Source organism: Lithobates pipiens, unplaced genomic scaffold, assembly GCF_037356315.1.
Source record: "Lithobates pipiens isolate NorthernLeopardFrog02 unplaced genomic scaffold, aLitPip1_a1.2 Scaffold_13, whole genome shotgun sequence".
NCBI classification, from domain to species: Eukaryota; Metazoa; Chordata; class Amphibia; order Anura; family Ranidae; genus Lithobates; species Lithobates pipiens.
The window spans coordinates 231,288,336-231,310,538 of NW_027507718.1; the positions used below are offsets into that span (position 1 = coordinate 231,288,336).

General features: G+C 43.1%; 1 protein-coding gene across 2 annotated transcripts in view; it reads left to right on the plus strand.

The window, feature by feature from the left end:
* LOC143974694 (beta-1,4-galactosyltransferase 1-like) overlaps positions 1-22,203 on the plus strand; it is a 336,266-nt gene that overhangs the window by 153,901 nt on the left and 160,162 nt on the right. The window lies entirely within an intron of this gene.

Consider the following 22,203-nt stretch of genomic DNA (forward strand, 5'->3'; position numbering starts at 1 on the left):
GGCCCCAGAAGGGCCGGTGACACCTACTGGCGACAGTGAGAAATGCACAACCTAACTGAGATTAGGAAAAGATCAGATAAACTCTACAATCAGTCTGAGATGTCTATAGCCCAGCCAAAACCTAAATTTACATGATAGCCCTAGTTTAGGACCAGGGGGCTAAATTTGTATCTGTGGTGCCCACTGGGTGGTACCATGGGCACTCAATAAGTCAGTGCCACATCCCAAAATTATAATGTTTTTGGGAATCAGAAATATGGACTTTAAAGGCACATATACATCAATCTGTATTAAAACGGGAGTCCACCGGGACTCCGCGTTTTTTTTTTTTTTTTTTTTAAAAGCCAGCAGCTATAAATACTGCAGCTGCTGACTTTTAAAATAGTGACACTTACCTGTCCAGCGCGCCCGCGATGTCGGCACCCGAAGCCGATCTCTAGGTCGTCTGTCGGGTCCTGCCGCCGCCATCTTGGGTATGGGAATCAGGAAATGGAGCCTTTCGGCTTCATTTCCCGGTTCCCTACTGCGCATGCGCGAATCGCGCTGCGCAATAAGGACGCTCCCCGCTGCCTCTGGGATCTGTGTGTTTCCCAGCAGGCAGCGGGGCACTTGCGGGAAGGGGCGGGCGGGAAGTTACGCCCCTTTCCGCAGAGAGCTATCCCGGAAGTGGGTGCAGTTACCTGGATTATCCAGGTAACTGCACCCCCCTCCCCCCTGAAAGGTGCCGATTGTGGCACCGGAGGGGGGGAGGGTTCCGATGAGCGGAAGGTCCACTTTAGGGTGGACCTCCGCTTTAAAAAAGATAATTTTATTTTTTAGCAACATCATAAGGCCTTATACAAAATCACAGTCAAAAAGATGTATAAAACTATTGAGACATTACTAGGCACTACATATCCCAGGCATGGTGGGATACATGTATACCACACACAAGGAGGCTTGTCCAAATGTAGACTATTCCAAGTTCCTTGAAAACATAGTGAAAACAGAAAAAAAAAATTTCGAGGGAGAAGAAGCAGGGAAGGCAAAATATTAGCAGATTAGGTTCACCAGGGTGAATTATATCCAGACCATGGAAGATCAGACTGCTGGGAGGAATTGAAATACTTATCCAAATATAAGAACTCAAAAGTCTTCAATTCCCTCCTTTCCACTTTACTCCTTCCTTCTGTGCAACCACCCAGACAAGTCTCTGCTGGGGGGTCTGGTTCCACATGAATTTCCCCATCCTCCCCCTTTCTTTTCACTTAGCTTTTCTCTTCAAATATTCTTTTTTATTAAAGCTCACGGAGGGTAAAGCCCAGGCATAACATCAACACAATGCAATAATGAGAAATTCCAAATAAACAGTATACAATTTTTTCATCAATTTAAATCTGCATACGGAGGTACCAAGAGCCCACATAGATGTAATTAACAGGTATGTCTAATATAGGTTTCTGCATTTCTTATCGCTAGACATAAAACTAGTAATCACAAGATGAGGCATTGGGCCACCCAATCCCCTTGTCTTTTTATGTATTTCCAAAGATCAGAGTAGAGAGAGAAATAGAGGAAGAAAATAAAATAGAAAAAGAGGGGCGGTGAAAAGAGGAGGGAAAAGGTGGAGGGGAGGAGGGGTGTCCAGACGGGGAAGGATGCCAATGGTGTAGATGGGCAGACTAAGCGTACACTAGAGAGCGTTTCATGATCTGAGTAAAGCTAACCCTTCATCAGACAAAATAAACAGATTCCAGAGCCTCTGTGTTTTGGAGTGCTTTTCTTGCTTATTCTGAGCCGTGAATATCAAGTCTTCCATTTTGTTTATATCCTCTACTTTGCGTAGCCAACTTGCAATAGTTGGTGGTGTTTGTTTCTTCTAAAGTAGAGGAATGTAGGACTTGGCAGCATTCAATAAGTGTCGCACAACCTATTTTTGTATTGTTTTGCGGGGAGTGTAGAAATGTGGAGTACCTCTTGAAGGGCCTGGTGTAGATTGTGGGGAATCCCCACGCTGTTTAAAAAAAAAAAAATGTAATGCCTTCTTTTGTTTACATTCTGCTGTCAGTGGGGAATCCCTCTGACAGCAGATGAGTCATGGTGGTTAAGGCTGGCCCCTTAACCAGCATTTTACTGGTTACTGCTACTGGCTCCTTAGCAACTACCTAATTCCTAAACAGATTCCTTGAAGAGGAGTTCCGCCAATCCCCCCCACGAAAAAATTTAAAGTCAGCAGCTACAAATACTGTAGCTGCTGACTTTTAATATTAGGAAACTTACCTGTCCAGGGTTCTGGCAGTGTCAATACCCCAGCTGATTTTCAGATTCAATTTAAGGGAAACCGGCAGTGAAGCTTTTCGGCTTCACAGCTGGTTCTCTACTGCGCATGAGCGAAGCATGCTGTGCTTTCTAACTGGCCAGGCGGAGGAGGGAGGAGGAGGGGTGGCGTGCTCCCGAGGGACGGCACCGTGGTGCTGTGTCCTGGAAGTGGGGAAGGGTACCCCTCCCCCTGAAAGGTACCAAATGTGGCATCGGAGAGGGAGGAAGCAGATAAGCGGAGGCTCCACTTTTGGGTGTAACTCTGCTTTAACCTCCTCCCGCCCGCCTTATAGCCGAATGACGGCCTTAGAGCAGGCGGGTTCCTTCGCCTGGCCGTCCCTGGACGGCCTGGTGTTTACTTCCGCAATGCGCGCCGCTGGGGGCGCGCATCGTGGAAGTTTTGTTTTCGCAGTGTCTCCCGGAGACAGGCAAATACAGAACGCTGTGAACGGCCAATCAAAGCGGCCGTTCACAGAGCGATCGCAGCTGCCAATGGGAGATGATCTCAAATGTAAACATATGAGATCATCTCCCATTGCCGTGTCTCTCCCTCCTCACACAGAGACAGCGTGTGAGGAGGGAGAGCGATCTGTGAGTGATACATTGTTTCAGTGTCAGCCCCAGTGCCAATTGTCAGCCCCAGTGCCATCTGTCAGCCCAGTGCCATCTGCCAGTAGTGTCAGTGCCGCCAGTGCCAACTGCCAGTGCCAGTGCCACCTACCAGCGACAGTGCCATCCGTCAGCCCCAGTGCCGTCAGCCCCAGTGCCGTCAGTGCCAGTGCCGCCAGTGCCAGCGCCACCTGCCAGCGCCAGTGCCATCCATCAGCCCCAGTGCCGCCAGTGCCACGTACCAGTGCCACGTGCCAGTGCCACCTGCCAGTGCCAGTGCCACCTGCCAGCGCCATCTACCAGCTGCAGTGCCATCTGCCAGCCCCATTTGCCAGAGCAAATAGCCAGCCCCATCTGTGCCATCTGCCAGTGCCAGCGCCAGTGCCACCTGCCAGTGCCACCTGCCAGCGCCAGTGCCACCTGCCAGCGCCATCTTCCAGCCGCAGTGCCATCTGCCAGCCCCTTTTGCCAGAGCAAATAGCCAGCCCCATCTGTGCCATCTGCCAGTGCCAGCCCCAGTGCCATCTGTCAGCGACATCTGTCAGCGACATCTGCCAGCCCCATCTGCCAGCCCCATCTGCCAGCCCCATCTGCCAGCCCCATCTGCCAGCCCCATCTGCCAGCCCCATCTGTCAGCCCCATCTGCCTCCAGTGCCATCTGCCTCCAGTGCCATCTGTCAGTGCCACGAGTTGTCAGTGCCACGTGTCGTCAGTGCCACCTGCCACGTCAGTGTCACCTGTGATCAGCGTCACCTATCAGTGTCACCTGCCACATCAGCGTCACCTGTCAGTGTCATCTACCAAATCAGCGTCACCTGTCAGTGTCATCTGCCAGATCAGCGTCACCTGTCAGTGCAATTTGTGATCAATAAAAATGTCACAAAGATTGTATTCAGCTGAGGAGGCATATGATATCCTTGCAGCCGACGAGAGCAACGGGGAGGTTTCCACTTCGGATTCCTCCTCATATTCAGATTCTGAGTCTGACGTGGACTACGAGCCTGTCCTCAGCAGCGGTACCATGACAGCCTCAGAGGAGGAAGATGATAGTCCGCCCGTCAGACGAATGCGCACTGGTGAGGAGGCGGTACCATCCACCAGCACCACAGAGCCATCCACCGGCAACCCAGTGCCATCCACCGGCACCACAGTACCTCGGCAAAGGCCACGTACAAGTGGGGTGTCAACTCGGCCCCAAAGGGTTAGGTCCCATGCCATTTCATATATATATTGACTGTTTCACGTTTTCATTTTATATTTTATATATATATATATATATATATATATATATATATATATATATATATATATATTTGTATATATATATATATATATATTTGTATTTTTATAAGAGTGGCACGATTTGCGCAGGACTCTTTGTTTTATTCATTTAGGTCCCATGCCAGCCTTCCCTATTCCCTCCAGAACCCCTTGTGGCTTCCTCCTAACTCAGGAGAAGCCAACGTTCCCCCTTTCACTGCCAACCCAGGAGTCCAGGTGGACACACAATTTTTCCCTGATGGACTTTTTCCACCTAATTTTTACAGAGGACATGCTTGAATCCATTGTGGTCCAGTCCAACCTATATGCCCAACAATTTATTGAAAGCAACCCAACGTCCTCTTATGCCCGTCCCTACAAGTGGAGAGCCCTAACAGTGGAGGAGTTTAAAAAAATTTTGGGCCTCACATTTTGTATGGGACTAAACAATAAAAATGAAATATGTGCATATTGGTCATCCCGCCCCATCTATCACATGCCCATCTTTTCCTCAATAATGTCCCGAACCAGATATCTAACGATAATGAGATTCCTACACTTTAACGACAATACCCAGTGCCTTCCCCGGAATGACCCAAATTTTGATAAACTTTACAAAATTCGGCCGCTAATAAAAAAAATTTCTCAGATTTTCCCCCAGTTGTTTACCCCAGACCAACACATATGTGTGGATGAGTCCCTGATCAAATTTTCTGGCAGGCTGGGCCTAAAGCAATTTATTCCCTCCAAAAGGGCCCGCTATGGGGTGAAAATGTATAAATTATGTGATCGAGCCACAGCGTATACATATTCCTTCATGGTATACGAAGGGAAGGACACCCAGCTACATCCCCCTAATTGCCCCGAATACATCGGATCGAGTGGAAAAGTTGTTTGGGAACTCATAAACCCACTCCTGGAGAAAGGCTACCATCTGTATGTGGACAATTTTTATACCAGTTTACCCCTGTTCCGCAACCTCCATAGAAAGCAAACTCCAGCATGTGGCACCATAAGAACGAACCGGAAGGGCTTTCCTCAAAGCCTCGTCAACAAAAGGCTAAGAGGCGAAGCGGCGAGTTTACGGAACGAGGAAATTTTGGCTGTGAAGTGGAGGGACAGAAGGGATGTCTACATGCTTTCTTCGATCCACAACAACACTTTTGTTGAGATCACCAGGAGGGATGGCCCAATACAAAAACCCACTTGTATCCATGAGTACAACATGTTCATAGGGGGTGTCGACTTGAACTACCAGATGCTCGAACCCTATCTTGCCACGAGAAGAACATACAAGTGGTATAAAAAAAATTCTATTTATTTCTTTAATTTGGCCATATACAACACATATGTAATTTATCGTAAGTCCACAGAAAGACCCATACCCTTCCTTGGCTACCAGGAGGAAATCACCACTGCCCTTATATACCCCAACGGCCCACCACAAAACATTCGATCCGATGTAATTAGCAGACTCTCTGAACGCCACTTTCCTGATAAAATCCCTCCCAGACCAACAGGCGGAAGACATCAGAAAAAATGTCGGGTGTGCAGCAAACGAGGAGTGAGAAGAGACACCACTTATCATTGTGCCCAATGCCCTTCCCGACCAGGCCTCTGCATAGGTGACTGTTTCCGCCGTTACCATACTTCAGTGAATTATTAGTGAAGTATGGTAACCATAACCCTCACTTCCTGCCATTTACCTTCAAACCCCTTATGCCTCTGCTTGCTCTGTAACTGACCCTGGCTTGTTATTCGACCACGCTTCTGCCTACTGATTCTGTTTATGCCTCTGCCTGATCTGGAACTGACCCTGGACTGTTATTCGACCACGCTTCTGCCTACTGATTCTGTACATACCTCTGCCTGATCTGGAACTGACCCTGGACTGTTATTCGACCACGCTTCTGCCTACTGATTCTGTACATACCTCTGCCTGATCTGGAACTGACCCTGGACTATTTGACCATGCCTTTTGCCTGCCTCTTGGACTGATCTTGTACCCTCTGTGGACTAGTGGGATTCATAACAGGGATCTCACATATGTGAGGGGCTCCAGAATAGTTTTTTTGGATGAAGAAGACAATTTCCTTTGTTTTCTCATTCCTAGATTAGGGTCTGGAGACTCGGAGGCTTCAAAGAGATTTGGGTGGGAGAAGCCTCTACCCCTATCCCCATTCTGTCCTGAACAAGGCCCTACTTCTGCCTGCTGCCTGTAGGACCTATACCATCATGCCTCTGCCTGTCGCATGAACTGACCACACCACATGGATGGACCATGTTCCTGCCTACTACCAGGACCAATATTTTGGCAATGCTGACGATCTCTGCCTGCACTGACCTTGGACTGTATATGGACAGTATCCCTGCCTGCTGCCAATATTGACTATGGACAGTATACCTGCCTGTTGCCTGGAAAATTGTGTTCACTTTTGCTGACCAAGTCCCTGCCTGCTGCCTGGACCAGTGCTATCATCCTGTGGACAACTGCGCTGCTAAAACCACAGGTAATCTTTTGTTTACTCTTTTCTCAGTAGAATGTATTTTGGGGTGTAATTCTTGGTATGTGCATGCTATGTGTCCCTGGAACACCTGATGGTGTTCCTTGCATGTTGGGCCTCTGTATGTGGCCAAGCTGTGTAAAAGTCTCACATATTTGGTATCGTTATACTCAGGAGGAGTAGTAGAACGTATTTTGGGGTGTCATTTTTGCTATGTACATGCTATGTGTTGGAAATATCTTATAAATGGACAACTTTGCGTAAAAAAATGCGTTTTCATTTTTTTTCCACATTTTCCCAAAACTTCTGGAAAAAAAATGAACCATTCAAACGACTTAATATGCCTCATAGATTATACGTTGGGGTGTTAGCTTTCCAAAATGGGGTCACTTTGTGGGCATTTCCATTGTCCTGGTGCTCCAGGGCCTTCAAAACTGTAATAGGTGGTTGAGAAATGAAATGTGTAATTTATGCTCCTAGAACGCCTGATGGTGCTTTTTCAATATTGGGCCTCTGTATGTGGCCAGGCTGTGTAAAAGTCTCACTCATTTGGTATCGTAATACTCACAAGGAGTAGCAGAACGTATTTTGGGGTGTCATTTGTGGTATACACATGCCATGTGAGAGAAATAACCTATTACATTGAAAATTTTGTGAGAAAAAAAAATAAAATCTTAACTTTGCAAAGAATTGTGGGAAAAAGATGACAACATCAAAAACCTCACCATGCATCTTAGTAAATACCTTGGAATGTCTACTTTCAAAAAAGGGGTCATTTGTACTTTCCTGACTTGTTCGGGTCGCAAGAAATGAGATAGGCCACCAGTACATCAGGTGTGATCAATTTTTTATGATTCGCACCACAGCTTGTAGACTCTCTAACTTTCACAAAGACCAAATAATATCCACTAATTTGGGTTATTTTTACCAAAGATATGTAGCAGTATAAATTGTGGCCAAAATTTTATGGAAAATTTTTTTATAATTTGCATAATTCTGTCACAGAAACAAAGAAATCTGCGTTTTTTTTCAAAATTTTCGGTCTTTTTTCATTTATAGCGCAAAAAATAAAAACCCCAGAGGTGATCAAATACCACCAAAAGAAAGCTCTATTTGTGGGAAAAAAAGGACACAAAATTCATTTGGGTACAGTGTTGCATGACTGAGTAATTGTCATTCAAAGTGTGAGAGCACCAAAAGCTGAAAATTGGTCTGGTCAGGAAGGGTGTTTAAGTGCCCATTAAGCAAGTGGTTAACTATCGCATGTCTGGACCACTACTTATTTAACACATACATTTATTTATTCATTTATTTTAGTGAATTTACTTTAATGCCATATTATACTGTATTTACCAAGCATTTTTGTTTTTTGAGGTAAATACCACATGCGATATTTGGCAAAAATGTATAAGATCATCTAAATACCGCATGCAAGCTGCTTTAGTGAATGAAGCCCTCTGTGTGGGAATGGAAATAGTGATGAACTCAAGTTCGGGTCTGGGTGTAGTCTGACCCCATGTTCATCTGAACCCAGAATAAAGCTATCATTAACCACTTCAATACCGGGCACTTAAACACCTTCCTGCCCAGACGAATTTTGAGCTTTTAGCACTGTCGCACTTTGAATGACAATTGCGCGGTCATGCTACACTGTACCCAAATGAAATTTGTATCATTTTTTTCCCACAAATAGAGCTTTCTTTTGGTGGTATTTGATCACCTTTACGGTTTTTATTTTTTGCTAAACAAATAAAAAAATACCGAAAATTTTGAAAAAATAAATGTTTTTTTTTGTTTCAGTTTCAAAACTTTGCAAATAAGTAAGTTTTCTCCTTCACTGATGGGCACTGATGGGGTTACACTGATGGGCAATGATAAGGCGGCACTGATGGGCACCGATGAGGTGGCACCAATGAAGTGGCACTGATGAGGTGGCATTGATGGACACCGATATGTGGCACTGATAGGCGGCACTGATGGGTGGCACTGATGGGCGACACGGATGGGCACTGATAGGTGGCACGGATTGGCATGGATGGGCATGGATAAGTGGCACAGGTGGGCATGGGTAGGCGGCACAGGTGGGCATGGGTAGGCGGCACAGGTGGGCATGGGTAGGCACTGATAGGCGGCACAGATGGGAACTGATAGGCGGCATTGTATTATAATATATTGCACTAATGGATGCCAATCAGTGCCAATCAATAATGCATGCCAATCAGTGATGCCCATTGTGGGCACTGATTGGCATCCATTATGGGCACTGATTGGCATCCATTGTGGCACTGACTAGAATCCCTGGTGGTCTAGGGTGGCATACCTTGTCCTTGGCATTCCTGGTGGTCTGGTGGCATCCCTGGTGGTCTAGTGTGGGCATCCTCGGGGGGGCTGTGCTGATAATCGATCAGCACATACCCCCCCTGTCAGAGGAGCAGCCGATCGGCTCTCCTCTACTCGCGTTTGACAGACGCGAGTGAGGAAAAGCCGATCACCGGCTTTTCCTATTTACACTGTGATCAGCCATGATTGGACACGGCTGATCACGTGGTAAAGAGTCTCCATCGGAGACTCTTTACCGAGATCGTAGTTGCTGGGTGTCAGACTGACACCCCGCAACAACGATCGCCGCAATGCGCGCCCCCGGGGGCGCACAGCGGCTCATAATCCTGATCACGTCATATGACGTACGGTCAGGATTATGAAACCACTTTGCCGCCGTCCATTTGCTATAGGGCGGGCGGCAAGTGGTTAATAAGACAAGCAATAAAGCAAGCGTCCCTGTTCAGTCCAAGCCCAAGATCATCTTTAGTGGCAATATTTGTATTTTGTATATTATTATGGATTATATTTTGATAGCATTTAGGCATATAAATGTCCTTTGCTTTAAAAAAATGTATTTTGAGAAATCTTTCAAACGTGTTCCCTGTGATATGTAAGTGTGAAATAGTAAAAACTGTTTGGTTATCTATGTAGGAAAATGAGGGACAGTGACTGACAGTTCAAAGATTAAATGTCACAGTTTAGGCATCCTTTAAGTTATTGTGGCCTATTGGGGTGTGTTATGTGCCATTTATTGTGAATGTCTTTCTAAAGGCATTCTTTGCATTAAGGTAAAAATTCTTCTGCATGCAGCCCCCCTATATACTTATCTGAGCCTGATCTTGATCCAGCGATGTGGAGCAGAGGCTTATATTGTTTGTATGCCAGTATCACTCAAACTGGTAGTCTGCATACTACTGGCTTTAGTTTTTCAAGAGAGCCACAACCTAACCAAACCTGTCCTAAAATATAATATTAAAGAAAACCTGTGTTGTGGAAATGTAGGCTGCCTTTGCTAACCTATCGAAATGTTTGTGGCCTTGCTGTCACGTTTTCACAATGAATTCAGTACTTTCTCTGTCATTGACCAGGAGCAGGTTTGTAGAGCAAAAGCTTTGGATTCATGCTTTCTAAATTGTATGCTTGTTCTGGATATTTCGAAATGAAGCCAGGGAAGGCCATGTAAGTTGTTAAAATATTTCCAAAGACTCAATGTTTTTTACCTCCGCGTATTCTATGCATGAAGGTAAAAAACCTTCTCTGCGCAGCAGCTTCCTAGCCCCCCCCCCCCTAAAACTTACCTGAGCCTCATTGCAAAGCAGCAATATGTTGTCAGATGTTTATACTTAAATATTAAAAAAGTATTATATTTATGGAATTATGAAAAATCTGTGTTTAAGCAGATTTTCACTTTTTTCCACAATACAACCAAATAATTCAAGTTTGTTTATCCATGCTAGTTTGAAGACACGTGAGTACAACAATATGCTATATATATATATATATTAAAATTCAGTGTAAAATAATATCAGATATATTTGGTGATAATACAAAAAAAACTATATATTTTCAAATATCAAATATATATGGCTGATACAGATGAAAATAAATTTTACCACAAGCTCTTGTTACAACATGTCATATTTAAATACTTTAACTTAGACTTAGTAACACTTAGTAAATAGCTTTCTGTGGCTCTATAGACTTATGTAAACAAACTAGGTGTTGATTTTAAAACCTGTGATTCTTTCTTAAAACAAAGATCTTTAAGCTTAAAGATCTTTTACAGTATATGAACAATTTTGTTACCCATATACAAACTTGATAATTTAACCAAGGCTCATTTAAAAAAAAAAGAATACATTTAGAATGAATCTATGGTTCAACACATACTATACCTAATCCAATCATAAGACTTTGAAGTCAGTTTTGTGAGATATAACAGGATATGTTGGTTTAAAAAGCTAAACAAATTTGTACTGCAGTTAAAATTCAATTAACACCAAAACTGAACTACCAGTATTGATTGGGTTAGTTAAGCATATGCTCAAACAACTTCATATACACAAAAGGTAAAAATAAAAACATTAATACTTTTCCATGGCTTAAGACTCTTGTTTTGAGAAGTATCAACTGGATGTCCAAAGGACTTCTTTGACCCTCATTACTACATCTCTGCGCTTTGTTTTTCTCCTCACGTCTCTCCATCTCTAGATCTTCTCTCCTCTCCAAATTCTTTCAGCTTCCTCAAGATTTTCTCCAGCTCCCTTGTCATGTGTAATCAGTCTCTATATCCTCTTAGAATATGGGTGTGGAAATGGCTTTCACATCATGAGTGATATAAAACACATGTCATTTCCTGGATAACCCTTATAGGAAAATTGTAGTTTCCTTTATTCACCATTGCCAAAGGGGGCAGTGTTTTATAAAAACCCCAGAAGAGGATGTTTGGGGCCACTCTGTGCAAAATGAGCTGCATGGTGGAGGTAAGTATGACATGTTTGTTATTTAAAAAAAAAAAAAAAGTAAATCATGCATATAATGTACTTAAATATTTGGCATTATAGTTAATATGACTATTTATAAAGGAACCATCTTCATTTCAGAATTTAATTGTGAATGAGACCCACTCTCCTTTCTCAGTCATGAAAAGAGAAAAAAAAACATTTTTCTTTTCAGTGTTATTTGAGAATTAACCCACATTTTTCAGGCTCTTAAAAACCCTCTTGTGAGGTTTTTTGTTTGTTTCAAAGACAATGAACTTAAGTTAACCTCTTTAAAAAATATATAAGCAAAAATGGCTTCTGTCATGTTCATAAAATATATATTAAAAAATATATGATGCAAAGGCCTTTGGAATTAATTATTTTTAACCCCAATAGTCCTGACAGTGTGTAAGAACCTCGGCTCTACGGGGACTCTCCTTCCTCATTGGCTAAGATATTGGTTCCTGATGCTGTCAATCACACTCAGTGAGACAATGAGGAGAGAGAGGGGGTGGGGCCGAGTCCTGGTTGTGTGTGTAAACTCAGATGCAAAGCAGCGGCTTGGGAGCAAGCCTGCTTGGGTAACCCCGCTGCAAGCTGCTTGCTCTGGGGGCATTCAGCAGCAGGGAGGGGCCAGGATCGCAAGCGGGGGACCCGAGAAATGGAGGACTGTGAGCTGCTGTGTGCAAAATTGCTGCACAGAGCAGGTAAGTATAACATGTTTGTTATTTTTAAAACAATGCATATAATATAACTTTAAGTAATAGCAACCTCCATATTTCTCTCACTACATGTTTAATTATATTAATTGTAGAACAAATCTTAAGGGCAAAGCTTTAACTTAAAGAAAAACTGGAGAAACCAGGGATTCACAGGTGTCAGGACAAGTTGGGTACTGCTGGCCAGGGCTGGTGGGCTTAGACACTCATAGTGTAGAATTTAATAACTAGAATTGAAAGCCAACTGGCCATGTAAAGAGATGCCATGGATCAGACTTCATAAGTGGCAGTCATGCAACAACTGACCATGTAAGGAGATGCCAAAGATCAGAAATCAGTCACAGAAATTATGTGAAAACTGGTCATATAAGAGGAAGACAAGGATCAAACATCGGAGGAGAAACTCAAGGATAACCAAACCAATGGCAAGAGCTGGAACAGATGGCTGCCAGAAAAATGATCAGTTAACTAAACATAGTACAAAGTGAAAATCATTAGGAAGGAGTCTAAAATCAGAAACTTACTAGGCAGAAGCAACTCAACAGCTTCAGATGGAAGAAAAGGGTGGCTAGGACAGGATAGGAGAACTGATAGTAAGCACCAGAAACGTAGGACACAGAAATCAAAAGCAGGAACTGAATAAAACAACAATTTGTCATAAAACATATGGACACACATAATTAAATTGTAACCGAAAGAGTGGAAACGTCACACACAATAAAAGTTAGAACACACAGGAAAGCCAAGAGGCACATAGGTAGGATAATACACAAGTAGAGACAGTGCAAGGCATGATACCATCTCATGACTGAAAAGAACTTGCTGCCAGAAGCTTGTAGTGAACTTGTTTTAAGGAGAGTAACAGATAATTAATTAGGCTCACCATATCAATCAACTATAGATCAAGGTTTAACCAAGTTCTTGTAATCCTATACTAGCAGATGTTTGTCAATTGAGCATTTTCCGTGTCTGCCAGTCCTTCATTGCATTTGCCTTTGGAGTAACAATTCAGGAAGACAGTGTAAAGTCATCTGTTGCTAGTGTTGAGAATGATTTACTCTAAACCTGGATCAATTTGGCCTCATACACATGGACATTTAACCACTTCAGCCCCGGAGGATTTGGCTGCTCAATGACCAGAGCACTTTTTACAATTTGGCACTGCACTGCTTGAACTGGTAATTGCGCGGTCATGCAATGCTGTACCCAAACTAAATTTGTGTCAATTTTTTCCCCCAAAAATAGACCTTTATTTGATGGTATTTGATTGCCTCTCCGATTTTTTATTTTTTGTGAAATGAACCGAAAAATTTTGAGAAAAAATTATATTTTCTACAAAAATCCAATAAACTCTGTTTTAGTCATGGAAAATTTGGTTCAACTAAACAAAGTAAGCACCCCTAAAGATAGGCACCACATCCCAAACATAGAAAATATGGATAGGGACAGAAACATCCTATTGCATTTTTATCTGTTTCTTCCTTTTATGTTTTTTTCTTCCTTTTCTTACAGTTTCCTTGCTCTCTTGAGCCTTCTAACTGATCCCGTTTACCTGGACTCCCTATCGCAGTCATGTTTCCAAGTAGCCCTATTAATTGATTTTATGTAAGGAAAAATATTTCTGTAGTAATCCCATTTTTTGGGCATTTTATGAAGTGATAAATTTCTTTAACCACTTACAGACCGGACAATTTTGCTGGTCAAAGACCAGACCACTTTTTGCGATTCGGCACTGCGTCGCTTTAACTGACAATTGCGCGGTCATGCGACGTGGCTCCCAAACAAAATTGACGTCCTTTTTTTCCCACAAATAGAGCTTTCTTTTGGTGGTATTTGATCACCCCTGCGGCAAAAAGAGCGACAATTTTGAAAAAAATGCATTATTTTTTACTTGTTGTTATAATAAACATCCCCCCAAAAATATATATAAAAAAAAACATATTTTTCCCTCAGTTTAGGCCGATATGTATTCTTCTACATCAATAAGCGATTATTGATTGGTTTGCGCAAAAGTTATAGCGTTTACAAAATAGGGATAGTTTTATGGCATTTTTATTAATAGTTTTTTATTATTATTTTTTACTAGTAATGGCGGCGATCAGCGATTTTTATTGTGACTGCAACATTGCGGCGGACACATCGGACATTTTTGACACATATTTGGGACCATTGTCATTTATACTGTAATCACTGCTATATAAATGCAGTGATTCCTATGTAAATGACACTGGCAGTGAAGGGGTTAACCAGTGGGTGTCAGTGTAGGGGTTAAGTGTTCCTATGGGTGTGTTACTAACTGTGGGGGGGCTGGGCTTTCAATTAGTGAATACTGATCTCTGCTCCAATCACATGGAGCAGAGATCAGCGCCACTAGTTGCTAGGCAGAATGGGGAAATGCTGTTTACACGGCATTTCCTCCATTCCGCCTCCCCGTGAGACGAGACGGGTATGCCCGCGGCAATCGGGTCCGCGAGACCTACGACCGGACTCACGGGGGTTCCAACCGACACGCGAGCGTGCCGTCGGTGGCGCGCTTGCAATGGCAGGGTGGCATTGAAGATTGGACGTACCTGTACGCCAATATGCCTGCCCGTGCCATTCTGCCGACGAACATCGGCGTGCGCCGGTCGGGAACCGGTTAATTATTGGAGGATTTGTATCCCCTTGTGTTGCATTTTTTTGCAACCCATACTATAATATATTTTTCTGATGTAATTTATATGCATATTAAAAAAACTTTTTGGTCCCCCCTTTTTTGATATTTAGTTTTTTTCTGCATTTCTGTTTTTCTACGTTTCATTTTTTCTTTTTTAGCTGGTCTTTTAGCCCTCTACGGTCTATTGGTGACATTTGACTTGTGGGGTGGATGAGTGGTGGTGTTTCCAACTAACAGAGACTAGAGGTGGGTCGCATGGTGTGGGGCTGGGGAGGGGGAGGGTCCGCTATCTAAAAAGTTATTTTCTTCAGTGTGTTTTTTGTTTCATGAAAACTTTGTATTTTGGTTATATGTATGTTAATTGTAACTTACTATACACTCTTTTCTAAATTTAGATAATTTACTGTTTGAATATTGGCACATCCCCTGAAGAAGCATTTCTGTGAAACATGTCAGGAAAATGTGCATTAAGATATTGTCATCCAGTATATCTGTTCATCTAAACTATCATTGTATTGTACTGTACTGTTGTGATTTCTACATATATTTTTTAACCTTGAGCCAAATAAAATATTCCTGTACAATTTTATATTGTGATTTTCTCTTTTTTTTTTAATAAGCACCGTTAAAATCCCTTTGCTCTTCCTACTACCATCTGTTTTAGTCATACATTTAGGCCAAAATGTATTCAGCCACATGTCTTTGTTAAAAAAAATGTCAATAAGCATAAATGTATTGGTTTGTGCAAAAGTTATAGCGTCTAGAAACTACGGTACATTTTCTGTAATTTACGCAGCTTTTAGTTTAAGACCGATTATCTAATTTTTTGAGGTGCTAAAATGGCGGGGCAATACAAACTCCCACCCAAATGACCCTATTTTGGAAAGTAGGCACCCCAAGGAAATTTCTGAGAGGCTTCTTGAGCCCTTTGAGTGATTGAAAAATGACAAAAGAAAATTACACAAAGTTGTCACTAAATTATATATTGCTCACACTTGCCATGGTTATATGTGGAATTACACCCCAAAATACATTCTGCTGCTTCTCCTGAGTATCGGTATACCTCATGTGTGAAACTTTTTGGGAGCCTAGCCAACGTACAGGACCCCTAAAACCAATCACCATCTTCGGAATTTCTAAGGTGTAAATTTTTGATTTCACTCCTCACTACCTATCACAGATTCAAAGGCCCAAAAAAATGTTAAGATAGCACAAACATCCCAAATGACCCCATTTTGGATAGTAGACATCCCAAGCTATTTGATGAGAGACATTTTGAGTTCATGGAATATTTTATATTTTGCCGCAAGTTGTAGGTAAATTACAATTTTTTTTTCTTTGCACACTAAACTATATACCATAAGGAGCTGCGCTCCTTATGGTATATATCTCAAAAAAGATATCATCATCCCCTGATGAGCCCACATCCGATTTGGGATCACTAATGCCTCCCCTGAATCATTCTTTTCCTATCCATGTGTGGTTAAGGGAGCTTATGTATTCTGAATGGGAGCACCCAGATAAACAATTTTTCCCTCCAAAAAAGTTTTCTATACTTTATCATATGGAGGAAGACTTTTATAAAAATGGGGGATTCCAGCAATTGATGCTGCTATATCCTCTGTAAATAAAAACCTGACTTGTCCAGTTGACAATGCTCAGATGTTAATGGATCCAACAGATAAGAAGTTGGAATTCCTTTTTAAGAACTATATTTCTCTCGCAGGTTCAGTCGTTCAACTTGCGCTGGCAGTGATCGGAGTATCTCAGTCCTTAATGGACCAATTTACAGATGTACTCAAAGTTATTCCTGATCAGCAGGCCCAGGAGTTGGCCGGTATATCAGAAGCATTGTGTTTCACAGTAGACGCTATGAGAGATTCTATTCTCCAGGCCTCACGGCTTATGCTAGGGCTGGTACACGTGCATAGAATCCTGTGGTTTAAAAATTGGTCAGCCGAAACGTCATGCAAAAAGCTCTTGGCCAGTTTTCCTTTTCATGGTGGACGATTGTTCGGAGACGATCTGGATAAGTATATCCAAAGAATTTCTAATGGGAAAAGTTCCCTTTTACCGGTCAAGAAAAAGTTTAAACATTTTACATTTAAACATACTTATTCTTCAGTGCCAGGGGCAGCTGCCTCCAGGCAGTCTCGACAGCCTCCACCGTAAGATTCTAGAGGTAAACCTCTCGGTCAGTCCCAGGGCCAAAAGAGGACCTGGGGGAAGAAGCCCACAAAACAAAATACTAAAACCTCCTTATGAAGGGACGCCCCCACTCGCTCAGGAGGAAGGAAGGCTTCTGAAGTTTTGAAGAGTCTGGCAGGAAAATTGTCAAGACAGATGGGTGGCCTCCTCAATTTCTCTAGGTTACAAACTAGAGATCCAAGAGTTCCCGTATACTCGTTTTCTCAGATCAAACATTCCCAAAGATCCAATGAAAAAGAAGTCTCTTTCTAGCTCTGGATTATCTCTTATCTCAAAGGGTGATATCAGAGGTTCCCTTGGATTTTATTCGAAACCCTAGGTTTTTATTCAAACCTGTTCATAGTTCCAAAACCAAACAGGGATACCAGACCCATTTTAGATCTCAAAAATCTAAACCGTTTTTTAAACATCCGTTCCTTTAGCATGGAGTCAATCCGATCAGTAGTCTCCTTCTTACAGAGGGGAGAACATCTGGCGTCAATTGACATCAAGGATGCTTATCTCCATGTACCGATTTTTCCCACTCAGTAGATATTTCTGCGCTTCGAGGTAGAAAATCGTCACTTTCAGTTTGTAGCTCTACCTTTCGGACTGGCTACTGCACCTCGAGTGTTTAAAAAGATCCTGGCTCCTCTTTTAGCCAGGTTAAGGGCCAAAGGTATAAAAATAGCCTACTAAGAAGATCTACTCTTGATAGATCAATCGCTAGCCCACTTAAATCAAACTTTGGTCACCCCAGTCAGCTACCTGGAAGACCATCAAGGAGATTGCAGTACTTGGGGCTGATCATAGATACAGCTCAAAAGAGGGAGTTTCTGCTCCAGGAAAGGATCAGTTCCATAAAGGAACTCATCCAGGTGGTCAAAACAAAGTAGAATCCTTCTATCCGTCTTTGCATGAAATTGTTGGGAAAGATTGTGGCTTCTTTCAAGGCCGTTCCTTATGCGCAGTTTCACTTGAACAGTATCCTATCTACTTGGAACAAGAAGGTACATGTTTTGGACTTTCCAATGCATTTATCCCCCAGTGTGCGTCAGAGCCTCAATTAGTGGTTGATATCCAAGAATCTTCAAAAAGGGAAATCCTTTCTGCCAGTCACCTGGAAGGTGGTAACAGATACCAGTCTTTTAAACTGGGGAGCAGTCCTGGAAGAAGGATCTGTCCAGGGCAAATGGTTCATCTCAGAGAGGATCTTGCCCATCAATATTCTAAAAATTCGGGCAGTACGCCTGGTCCTAGAGGCCTTGAAGCTCAGACGTTGGAATTATCATGTCAGGATTCAATCCGACAATGCCACAGCAGTTGCCTACATCAATCACCAAGGGGGCATGAGAAGTCATGCTGCCCAGAGAGAGGTGAATCATATTCTTTCTTGGGCAGAAAGCAATATTCCTTGCCAATCATTCATTCCAGGGATAGAGAATTGGCAGGCGGACTACCTGAGTCACCAACAATTGTTCCCGGGAAAATGACCCCTTTGACCTGACATCTTACTGTCAATGAGCCAAAAATGGGGGGTTCCAGACATGGATCTGTTCGCGTCCAGGTTCAACAACAAGATCGACAACTTTGCGTCAAGGACAAAGGATCCGATGGCATGCGGAACAGATGCCTTGGACTTTCCTTGGGATTAGTTCTCACTGATCTATGGGTTTCCTCCTGTTCTGCTGCTTCCGTAACTTCACAGGATCAGGCAAGAATGAAAAGAGGTGATTCTTGTGGCCCCAGTGTGGCACTGGAGATCTTGGATTGCTGAGAGCATAAAAATGGCAGTAGGGGACCCTTGGACCCTACCACTGTATACATCCTACCTTTACAAACGCTAAATTTAACAGTTTGGCTATTGAGACCCACATTCTAAAGGACCGTGGGCTGTCAACTTCAATAGTTTATACTATGGTTAATGCCAGGAAACCAGCCTCCAATATCATATATTATAGAGTCTGGAAAGCATATGTCTCCTGGTATGAATCCAGGGGTTGGCATCCCAGAAAATGTCATAGGTAGGATCCTTGAATTCTTACAAATGGGATTAGAGATGAAGCTGGCCTTGAGTACTATCAAAGGCCAGGTGTCGGCCTTATTGGTGTTTTTTCAATGACCACTTGCTTCACATTCTCTGGTTCGTAACTTTATTCAGAGGGTAATGCGGATTAATCCCCCAGTTAGTTCCCCCTTGAACCCTTGGGACTTAAATCTAGTCCTATTAGCTTTACAAATGCAGCCTTTTGAGCCTATTCAAGATATTCCCTTGGTCCTCTTGACAAGGAAATTTGTTTTTTTGGTTGCCATATCTTCTGCTAGAAGAGTATCAGAGTTGGCTGCTCTTTCTTGTAAAGAGCCATATTTGATGCTGCATAAAGATAAGGTTGTATTACGACCTCATCCTAAATTCCTACCGAAAAGTAGTATCAGGTTTTCATTTAAACCAAGATATTGTTCTGCCTTCTTTTTTTCCAGAGCCTCATTCTGTGAAGGAAAAATCACTACATTCTCTTGATGTGGTGAGAGTGATCAAGGTCTATTTGAAAGTGAAACAAATGTTTTGTTTGTGTTGCCAGACGGTCCTAAAAGAGGACAGGCAGTGTCAAAATCTAATATTTCTAAATGGATTCGTCAAGTGATTGTTCAAGCTTATGGTTTTAAGAGGAAAATTCCTCCTTTTCATATTAAAGAGCACTCCAACAGGGTTGTTAGTGCTTCTTGGGGAGTGCATCACCAAGCCTCCTTGGCTCAGATCTGCAAGGCCGCAACTTGGTCTCCAGTCCACACATTTACCAAATTCTATCAAGTAGATGTGAGAGGTCATGAGGATAGCGCCTTTGGGCGCAGTGTACTGCAGGCTGCAGTATGAGTTCTCTGGTCTCTTGGTGCCCTACTTGTGTTGTGTCTCCCTCCCTTTAGTTGGCATTGCTATGGGACGTCCCACATAGTAGGTATTATGGCTCTGTGTCCCGTGATGTAAGATAAGAAAATAGGATTTTTAAAACAGCTTACCTGTAAAATTTTCTTCGAGGTACATCACGGGGAAACAGGTCCCTCCCTTCTTGGTATACACGTGTATTGCTTTGCTACAAAACTGAGGTACTCCCACCAGGGGGAGGGCACTTTTTAATTTAGGGTGTGCCAGTGTCCAGTACCTGAAGCTGGATTATGTAACCCACATAGTAAGTACTATGGCTCTGTGTCCCGTGATGTACCGTATATACTCGAGTATAGGCCGACCCGAATATAAGCCGAGGCCCCCAATTTACCCCCAAAAAAACTGGCAAACTTATTGACTCGTGTATAAGCCGAGGGTGAGACATGCCTGTCCATCCCTGTGTGTGTGTGTCCGTCCATCCCTGTGTGTCCGTCCATCCCTGTGTGTCCGTCCATCCCTGTGTGTCCGTCCATCCCTGTGTGTCCGTCCATCCATCCCTGTGTGTGTGTGTGTCCATCCATCCATCCATCCCTGTGTGTGTGTGTCTCCATCCATCCATCCATCCATCCCTGTGTGTGTGTGTCTCCATCCATCCATCCATCCCTGTGTGTGTGTGTATCCATCCATCCGTGTGTGTGTGTGTGTGTGTGTGTGTGTGTGTGTCCAGCCTACCTGTGTCCCGAGCCTTTGTCCCGAGCCTCCGTCCCGTGCCTTGCCTCCTTGCCTTGCCGCCGTGCCTTGCCTCCGTCCCGTCCCGTCCCGTGCCGTGCCTTGCCTTGCCTCCGTCCCGTGCCCTCTTCGTCGGCGCCTCGGCGGCCATTGTAAAATTCAAAAGCTGCGCCGCCGCCTTCGCCTGTGATAGGCGGAACACTGAATTTCCCAGCAGCCTGTGTTCCGCCTATCACGTACATCGTATCATCCTCGTCCGTAGTACGAGGATGATACGATGTCCGTGATAGGCGGAACACAGGCTGCTGGGAAATTCAGTGTTCCGCCTATCACAGGCGAAGGCGGAGCCGGAGGCGCGGCTTTTGAATTATAGAATGGCCGCTGTCTGTCTGCTCGACACGCTGATCGAGCGGGCAGACAGCGATGACTCGAGTATAAGCCGAGGGGGGCACTTTCAGCCTCAAAAAAGAGGCTGAAAATCTCGGCTTATACTCGAGTATATACGGTACCTCAAAGAAAAGGATTTTACAGGTAAGCTGTTTTAAAAATCCTATTTTTACGCCCTTAGAAAGCCTGAAGGCAGTGATTGGTTTTCGGGTCCTGTACACGGCTAGGCTCCCAAAAAGTCTCACACATGTGGAATCCCCATACTCCGGAGAAGCAGCAGAATGTATTTTGGGGTGTAATTCCACATATAACCATGCAATTTTTTAACAATATATCATTTAGTGACAACTTTTGGCAAAAAAAAAGTGTAATTTTCCTGAAACTTGTAGCAAAATATAAACCATTCCATGGACTCAACATGCCTATCAGCAAATAGCTTGGGGTGTCTATTTTCCAAAAGGGGTCATTTGGGGGGGGGGGGGGGTTTGAACTGTCCTGGCATTTTATGCACAACATTTAGAAGCTTATGTCACACATCACCCACTCGTCTAACCACTCAAGGACAAAACACTTTTTGTTTACCTGAAGAAAAAATAATTTTTGCAAGAAAATTACTTTGAATCCCCAAACAATATATATTTTTTTGAAAGCAAAGGCTCTACAGATTAAAATGGTGGGTCTTGCAATTTTTTTTCACACAGTATTTGCGCAGTGCAATTGCAATTTTTTGGGGGAAAAAAACGCACTTTTTACAAATTTTATACACTAAAACACACTATATTGCCCAAATATGTTTGATAAAATAAAAAAATATGATCTTATGCCGAGTACATGGATACCAAACACAACATGCTTTAAAATTGCACACAAACGTGCAGCGGCGACAAACTACATACATTTTTCAAAGCCTTTACAGGTTTCCACTTTTGACCTTCCTGGTGATACCTCACATGCATGGTGCAATTGCTGTTTACATATGACACCAGAGCTACGCTTGGTTTCGCCTTTGTGGATATTATTTGGTCCCTGTGAAAGTCCACAAGCAAATCATTGAAAATTGATCACTCCTGATGCACTGATGGCCTATCTCATTTCTAGAGGTCCTGAAATGTCAGGAAAGTACAAATACCCTCCAAATGACCCCTTTTTGAAAAGTAGACAGTGA